The following is a 9,381-nucleotide window of genomic DNA, read 5'->3' as shown; positions in this document are numbered from 1 at the left end:
TTTCTTTTCTCCCATATTTCTTCTTACTTGAGAGGCCTTCCATTTCTTTTGATTGACAACATCCACTATCAAAATTCAGTGACCCACTTTAGTGTAAAAGTCGAAATGGGTAACAACACTTTAATAAACAATTTCATGGCTAAATCAGATCAATGTCTTGCTACTCAGAATGACGGTGTAAAGAAATTTCACAAGGTGGACAAAATTGATGGTGTAGTTTACACAATTCCTATTGATTCTTTGATCATTTTTAGAAAAAAGTTCCACTTCCCTAACAATCTTATGAAGAAGGTGCCTAAATAGTCCGATGAAGCGTATTCTCCTCATTTAGGATATCTAACTTTTTATGAGTTTAGTTTTGAAAGTAAGAGATGCGCCGAGAGGGGGGGGGGTGGTGAATTGAAAATTTATTGCAATGAAAAGACAATCCTAAACATGACTTCTAATTTTTTTTTGTGTTTTTAAAATTTAAACAAGAGAATTATTTGGTATGGAAGCGAATGCTTAAAACACAATTTGCAATAATAGGTGGTGAAAAATTAACTTGCTCAAAAAAATATTTAACTATGATTTTTACCAAGCAATTTTAACAAAAATAAAATGCAGAAAGTAAATAAAGTGCATTAAGGGAAAAATCACACCAGAGAATTTGTAGTGGTTCGGTTAATTGACCTATGTCCACTCCCTGGAGTCCTCCACTCTGGGAATTTCACAACTAAATAATAATTCTACTTTTGACCCCAAAGCAAGGAGGAGAAGCCTTTATAAACTCCACTTTCACCGACCCAACGTGGTGGAGTGCCAAGAACTATGTCACCCTCCTGGTGACGGTAGCGAACCTTCTCATTTTTCTCCCTCCTAAAGAAGGCAGAGTACTTTAGAGGACACGGATGTAGAAGAATCTCCCCACTTAGAGAGCCTCCCATAAGATATTCTCGGGCCATAGGAGGAGCAACGTGCAGCAAGCTAGGAGCAACCGTTTGATCTCCCTCACACTTCTTCTCCCTCACAAAGCCCACCTTCTCCTTCCATTCACAAACCCCAAAATCTTCTCAAGAGCTCTCTCCCAAGGAACCCACCTCTAATCACTTTCATCACTCACAAAATTTCAAAAAACAAAAATTTAGACATTTAAAAGAGGCTCCAAGAACCCAAAATTTTATGAATTCAACCGTTATGATTGTATAGTACGATCCAATATCGTATAGTATGATTAGTACAAAATAACCTTTATCCTGGTTCAAAGGATTATGGACAGGTAATATTTTTGAATAATATAGTACAACTTAATATAACATCATCCAGTATGATATGTAAAATCATTATGTTAGTATAGGACGATTGCTGGGATGATGAAAACTTGTCTCTATATGTCGTATGGTATGAACAACTTCGTATAGTACGATTAGTTCAAAATCAAGGGATTGTCCGGTATGATGTCCGGGACGATAAAAAATAGCCTCGGCATATCATACGATATGAACCATGTCATACAGTATGATAACCAATCAAAAATTACTCCTTGATTTACTGACTAATCTCTAGGTTAATCTAAGTAAATATTCAAAATATCATACAGTACGATACTATCATACAGTACGATCAGTTTAAAATTTTCATATTAAGAACTTATTTAAATTAATATGGTGGCTAAGGTTTTGAATTAGAAACACAACATACAGTACAATATTCATCATACAGTATGACTTGTTTACAGATAGCCATTGAGCCAGATTAGATTGTATAGTACGATTAAGGTGGATTTGTAATTGTAGGATCCTGAACAGGTGGAGGTTGTTGAAAGTAGTGGGGATGCATGCGAATTGTTAAACAATTAAAGTAAAGCATTCCCCAAACCATCGCATGTCATCCTGATGTTGTTGATGCTGTTCTTGAATGTGAGGATCAAGGTGGATTTGTAATTGTTCAAATCGTTTGACTAGGTCTTCATGAGGATAGGATGGTGTAGGTCCTCGGGGTGGTGCATGCCGTCTTGGTGGAACTAGAGCTCCTGCTGGAGCAGCCTCTCCTTCTTCTTTATAAAAATTTGGTTCATTCGGTTCTTTCCCTCGATGAAATAAAATATGGAAGGAGGCATCCATATAAAAAATGGGTAGATTGTAGGTTCACCAGGATAGGTTAATTTATGTTTATTTTGAAGAATGTAACCTATGAGATGGCCAAGGGCTAGATTTTATTTTCTATGGGTGATAGGGAGGCGGACTAAGGTCATGTTCAAGATAATCAATAATCAAATCAACCTAATCAAATTTAGTGTTTTAAATAATAAAGTAAGTAATAATTGATAAGATTGGGGTCATGCGGATTCGGTTGCCAGCTTTGGGTATGATTGAAGTTTGAAGAACGTGTTGAATAATTCTGGCATTTCGGGTTAGTGACTGTACAAGAGTCTGGTGTTGGTAAAAAGTGACATTCATAAGGACTAGATTTACAACACTCCAGTTGAATTCATTTGTAAGGAAGAATGAGCTCTAGGACCTTCAGTAGGCAGCCCAATGTATTGGGCAAGATCTGCCTTAGTGATTTCAACACATTGTTGGCAGACAAAGGAGGTGAGGGTTAGGTTTTTGACATTTATAATTAGTTTGGCAAAGAATTCAAATAGAAGTTTAGAGTTATAGGGGAAGGCTAGGGTAAGGAGGAATTACAGAGTGGTGGATGCGAATAGGCTCATTACCTTAAAATTTAAGGCCACTTTATTCAATATCCGTGACGGGGTAATTTTGCATGCCTTAAATTTATGGTAGGACTCTTCATCTTTGGCGGTTAAGAAATGGTTATTGAGACAGTGAGAGAAAGACGAGCTTCCAAGGATGAGATGACCACACTTGCTAGAGCTTGCCATTTAGCAAAAATAGATGAGAGTGAGGGAATTAGCTAAGGAGTGAGAGAAATGATCATATGTGCCCTCTGATTTATAAAGTTTTTGGAACATCATACAATACAATTGAGGTTCATATAGAACAATGTGCAATAATGTCATCTGGATGAACGGTTGGGAAAATGTGGTCAAATCATATAGTACGATATGTATCGTAAAATACGATCTGAAGGAATTACAATTGTTCCGAGGGTCATCGGTACGACCTTTGATGAAAAGCATTATACAGTAAGAATGCGTGTTTGTATAGTACGAACAAAAATTATATCATACTGACCCACTTAAATTCATCCCCATCCATTTTGCTAATGTGGATCGTATAGTACGAACTACAATTATATCATACCAACCTAGTTAAAGTCATCCTCTTCCATTTGCTGATGTGGATCTTATAGTACAAAGTTGTGCAATCATACAGTATAAAGTGTAATTATATCATACCAAATGGCTTTAATTCATCCCAATCCATTGCTAACATGGATCGTACAGTACGAAGAAGAGGTATCATATAATACAAGGTGCAATTATATCGTACCAAACAGTTTGGATGCACAGCCACATGTATCATATAATATGATGAGCAGAGAGGAAATTAATGCTAGACTATTGGTTTTGTGGAAACTTGATTAGGATGTTAAGCCTAAGCTATTGTCCCATGGCTAACCAAGAGGGGGGAGGTGAATTGGTAATTTTAAAACTTTCTCTTGGATTTAAAATTTAAAAACCTTTAATTCAATTAGCAAGTTAATTAAGATTTTAAAAATAAACTTTTTGTTGCAAATCTATATTCATGACTTATGTTTTGATGATTGACAAACACTATTGATTCTCTTGGACTGCATGTTGCTTCTAACTTTTCAGGAATCGAAGATCGGACGAACAAACGAAGCCAGTTCAAGGTTGCGTAGGTCTAGGGTTGAGTCAGTCTGTACTTTGTTTTTTCTCTTCTTGAGTCTACAACTTTGTCTCTATATTTTTACCAAGCAATTTTAACAAAAATAAAATGCAGAAAGTAAAAAAACTGCATTAAGGGAAAAATCACACCAGAGAATTTATAGTGGTTCGGTCAATTAACCTATGTCCACTCCCTGGAGTCCTCCACTCTGGGAATTTCACAACTAAACAATAATTCTCCTTTTGCCCCCACAGCAAGGAGGAGAAGCCTTTATAAACCTAACTTTCACCAACCCGACGTAGCGGAGTGCCAAGCACTATGTCACCCTCCCGGTAACGGTAGCGAACCTTCTCATTTTTCTCTCTCCTAAAGAAGGTAGAGTACTTTAGAGGACACGGATGTAGAAGAATCTCCCCCTTAGAGAGCCTCCCATAAGATCTTCTCGGGCCATAGGAGGAGCAACGTGCAGCAAGCTAGGAGCAACCATTTGATCTCCCTCACACTTCTTCTCCCTCACAAAGCCCACCTTCTCCTTTCTTTCACAAACCCCAAAATCTTCTCAAGAGCTCTCTCCCAAGGAATCCCTCTCTAATCACATTCCTCACTCATAAATTAATTTCAAAAAACAAAAATTTAGACATTTAAAAGAGGCTCCAAGAACCTAAATTTTTTTGAATTCATCCGTTATAATCGTACAGTACGATACAATATCGTACAGTACAATTAGTACAAAACAACCTTCGTCCTGGTTTAAAGGATTATGAACAGTTAATATTTTTGAATAATATCATACAGCTTAATATAACATCATCCGGTATGATATGTAAAATCATTATGTTACTACAGGAGGATTGATGGGATGATGAAAATTCGTCTATGTATGTCGTATGGTATGAACAACTTCGTACAGTACGATTAGTTCAAAATCAAGGGATCATCCGATATGATGTCCGGGATTAGGGGTGTCAATTCGGGTCAGCGGGTCGGGTTCAGGTCGAACCTGAAACTGACCTGGCACTGTTCGGGTCAACCCAAACCCGACCCATTTTTAAGAACAGGTCAGGTTTCCTGACCCGAACCCGAACCTGAACCGATTCGGGTCCGGGTCAACCCGACCCGACACGAATGACCCAAATTTGATCTAGAATTGCTAATTTTCGGGTCAAAATTGGTCAATATTCGAATTTCGGGTCAAAATCGAGTCAAAATCGGGTCAAAACGGGTTGATCTCAGGTTTTCGGGTCAAATATGAGTTTTCATGTCACTTTCGGGTAAATTTTGGGTCAATTTTCAGGTCAATTTCGGGTCAATTTCGGGTTGTTGGGTCAACCCGAATCCGACCCGATTTTTAAAACGGGTTGATTTGTTCAACCTGAACCCGACCCGATTCGGGTTCGGGTTGACCCGAACCCGGATTTTTCCGGGTCGGGTTCGGGTTGTGTAAAAAATTGACATCCCTATCCGGGATGATCAAAAATAGCCTCGATATATCATACGGTATGAACCATGTAATATAGTATGCTAAAAAATAAAAAATTACTCCTTGATTTACTGACTAATCACTGGGTTAATCTAAGTAAATATTCAAAATATTATACAGTACGATACTATCATACAGTACGATCAATTCAAAATTTTCATATTAAGAATTTACTTAAATTAATCTAGTGGCTAAGATTTTGAATTAGAAACTCAACGTACAGTACAATATTCATCATACAGTATGACTTGTTTACAAATAGCCATTGAGCCAGATCAGATTGTATAGTACGATTAAAACTCGTACAGCACGATCAACAAAGAAAAAAAATTTTCTTCATTTTAAAATCCTCTCCCCTAGTGTGTGTACATGGTTGGTCAGTCTTGCATATAATTTGTGGCCAAAATCAAGAAAAGAAAAATAATAATAAAAGAAAAATTACAAGCTTATAAACTTCAAATCCTACTCTACCCAATCTTGAGTCATTTTGTTATCTTGAGTAACTTGTGATCTCCTTGAAATGTTAGTACTTATTGAAAAGAGTAGAAATAAAAAATATTCAATGAATAATAATATTTAAATAAATATTATTTGTCACCATCAAAATCTCAAACTAGGGGTCATGGATTGCGATAAACTCTCCCTTTTTGATAATGTCAAATAATGTTGTTTATAAGTAAATTAACAAAATTTTTTTGTTTTTGTTTTTTTTTTTTCATTATTTTCTTTTTTAATTAAAATAAAACATCATATGAATAGAAATAGGTGAAAAATGCATTTAATTGAAATTAAAAATAACATGAAAAACAAGACATACTACTTAAGGCACACAACAGACTTCTCCCCCTTTTGACATCACCAAAAAGTTGAGTAACAAACAACACTAAGAAAAACAACACAAAAAAAATACAAGTCAAAAAGTAGGATCCTGAACAGGTGGAGGTGGAGGTTGCTAAAAGTAGTGGTGGATGTATGCGAATTATTAAACAATTAAGTAAAGCATTTCCCAAGCCATCGCATGTCATCCTGGTGTTGTTGATGCTATTCTTGGATGTGAGCATCAAGGCAGCTTTGTAATTGGTCAAATCGTTCAACTAGGTCATCGTGAGGATAGGATGGTATAGGTCCTCGGGGTGGTGCATGCCATCTTGGTGGAACTAGAGCTCCTGCTGCAGCAGCCTCTCCTTCTTCTTTATTAAAATTTGGTTCATTTGGTTCTTTCCCTCGATGAAATAAAATACAGAAAGAGGCATCTATATAGAAAATGGGTAGATTGTCAGGTTCACCAGGATAGGTTAATTTATGTTTGTTTTGAAGAATGTAACTAATGAGATGGCCAAGGGCTAGATTTTGTTTTCTACAGGTGGTAGGGAGGCGGACTAAGGTCATATTCCAGATAATCAATGATCAAATCAGCCTCATCAAATTTAGTGCTTGACATAATAAGATATGTAATAATTGATAAGATTCGGGTCATGCAGATTCGATCGCCATCTTTTGGTATTATTGAAGTTTAAAGGATGTGTTGAATAATTTTGACATTTCGTGTAAGTGACTGTATAAGAGGCTGGTGTTGGTAAAAAGTGACATTCCTACGGACTAGATTTGCATCACTACAGTTGAATTCATTTGTAAGGAAGGAATGAGCTCTAGGACCTTCAGTAGACAGCCCAATGTATTGAGCAAGATCTGCCTTAGTAATTTCGACACGTTGTTGGCAGACAAAGGAGGTGAGGGTTTGGTTTTCAAAATTTATAGTTAGGTTGGCCAAGAATTCAAATAGAAGTTCAGAATTGTAGGGGAAAGCTAGGGTAAGGAGGAATTGCAGAGTGGTTGACGCGAATAGGCTCATTACCTTAAAATTTAAGGCTGCTTGATTCAATATCCGTGATGGGGTAATTTTGCATGCCTTAAATTTATGGTAGGCCTCTTCATCTTTGGCGGTTAAGAAATGGTCATTAAGACGGTGAGAGAAAGATGAGCTTCCAATGATGAGATGACCGCACTTGCTATAGCTTGCCATTTAGCAAGAAACTGATGAGAGTGATGGAATTAGCTAAGGAGTGAGAGAAATGATCATATGTGCCCTCTGATTTATAAAGTTTTTGGAACATCGTACAGTACAATCAAGGTTCATATAGTACAATGTGCAATAATGTCATTGGATGAATGGTTGGGAAAAGGTGGTCAAATCATACAGTATAATATGTATCATAAAGTATAATATGAAGGAATTACAATCATCCCAAGGGTCATCGGTACGACCTTTGATAAAAAGCATCGTATAGTAAGAACGCATGTTTGTATAGTACGAACCACAATTATATCATACTGACCCACTTAAAGTCGTCCCCATCCATTTTACTGACGTGGATCGTACATTATGAACTACAATTATATCATACCAACCCACTTAAAGTCATCCTCATCCATTTTGCTGATGTGGATCATATAGTACAAAGTTGAGCAATCATACAATATGAAGTATAATTATATCATACCAAATGGCTTTAATTCATCCCAATCCATTACTGACATGGATCGTACAGTACGAAGAAGAGGTATCTACAATACAAGGTGCAATTATATCGTACCAAATAGTTTGGATACACAACCACATGTATTATACAATATGATGAGCAGAGAGGAAATTGAAGCTAGACTGTTGGTTTTGTGGAAACTTGATTAGGATGTTAAGCCTAAACTATTGTCCGAAGGCTAACCAAAAGGGGGGAGGTGAATTGGTAATTTTAAAACTCTCTTAAATTTAAAATTTAAAAACCTTTAATTCAATTAGCAAGTTAATTAAGATTTTAAAAATAAACTTTTTAACCACATAATATAACTTGTAGTCAATAAAATACAGAAATTTAAAAGACACAAAGATTTTTAGTGGTTCAGTCAAACATGACCTATATCCACTCCCTGAAGACTCCCTCTTCAGGTATTGCATGATTACCAAAGTATCTCTCCTTTTTCCCCCATAGCAAGGTGGAGAAGTATTTACAAAACCTCTCTTCCACCAATCCCTGGTGCGATAGAGAACTGTCATCCTTTTACACTATCCAAGTATTGGCAGAGAATCGTTATCCTTTCACACTCTACAAGTGTCGACAGAGAACTGTCATCCTTTTACACTCTCCATGTGTCAGTAGAGAACTGTCATCCCTTTACACTCTCCAAGTGTTGGCAGAGAACCGGATCTTCTTCAAAGATCTTCTAATGAGCAATTTAGAAAGAAAAGAGGAAGGGTGATAACCAAAATTACAAAGAGATTCTTATCTTTGAGTAACCTTGTGAACTCTTCACACTCCACTTGCAAGAAATCTCTCTCAAACACTCTCTCTTTCAAATTCCTTTGAAAAAAATACAAAGACAAGACATTTTCACATCAGTTTTAGTGGATCTTTTATACTAAAGATATGAAAAACCATCCAAAAAACTAAAAGTTTCAATTTTGAACATACACGATCGTGCAATATGATTGGATTTCGTACGTACGAACAGTTCAAAAACTATTGCGTACAAACTTATTGTGAATTGGTACAAATTAGTTCATACACGATTTTCTTCTAGTATGAAACCAGTTCGTCAGGTATGAACAATTAGAAAATTTTCACATTCGTCGGGATGAAACATCGAGACGAAAAGGGACCTCATAATTTTGTACTATGGAAGGCATGTACGAATGGTGATCGTACAGTAAGATCCATACTTTAAAAAATATTTTTGAGCAAAAGGGGACCCATCCATTTCGTACTCTGGAAGGCATTTAGGAACTGGGTTCGTACAATATGATCCATACTAGAAAAATTTTTTTTGAGAGAACAGGGACCCGTCTATTTCATACTCTAGAAGGCATGTATGAACTGGGTTTGTATAGTACAATCCATACTTAGGAAAAATATTTTTTGAGTAAACAGGGACCCATCCATTTCGTACTCTAAAAGACATGAATGAATTGGGTTTATACAATATGATCTATACTTATAATTTTTTTTTTCATTTATATGTATTTGATTGCTTGTCGGGAAAATAACTGAACAAATCATCCTGTATGAAGTTCATTCGTACAATATGATTAGTTTAAAAATTGTGAATTTT

The sequence above is a fragment of the Dendrobium catenatum genome, unplaced genomic scaffold (genome assembly GCF_001605985.2).
Source record: "Dendrobium catenatum unplaced genomic scaffold, ASM160598v2 fragScaff_scaffold_102, whole genome shotgun sequence".
Lineage (NCBI taxonomy): Eukaryota > Viridiplantae > Streptophyta > Magnoliopsida > Asparagales > Orchidaceae > Dendrobium > Dendrobium catenatum.
Note: the sequence above shows the minus strand (reverse complement) of the source record.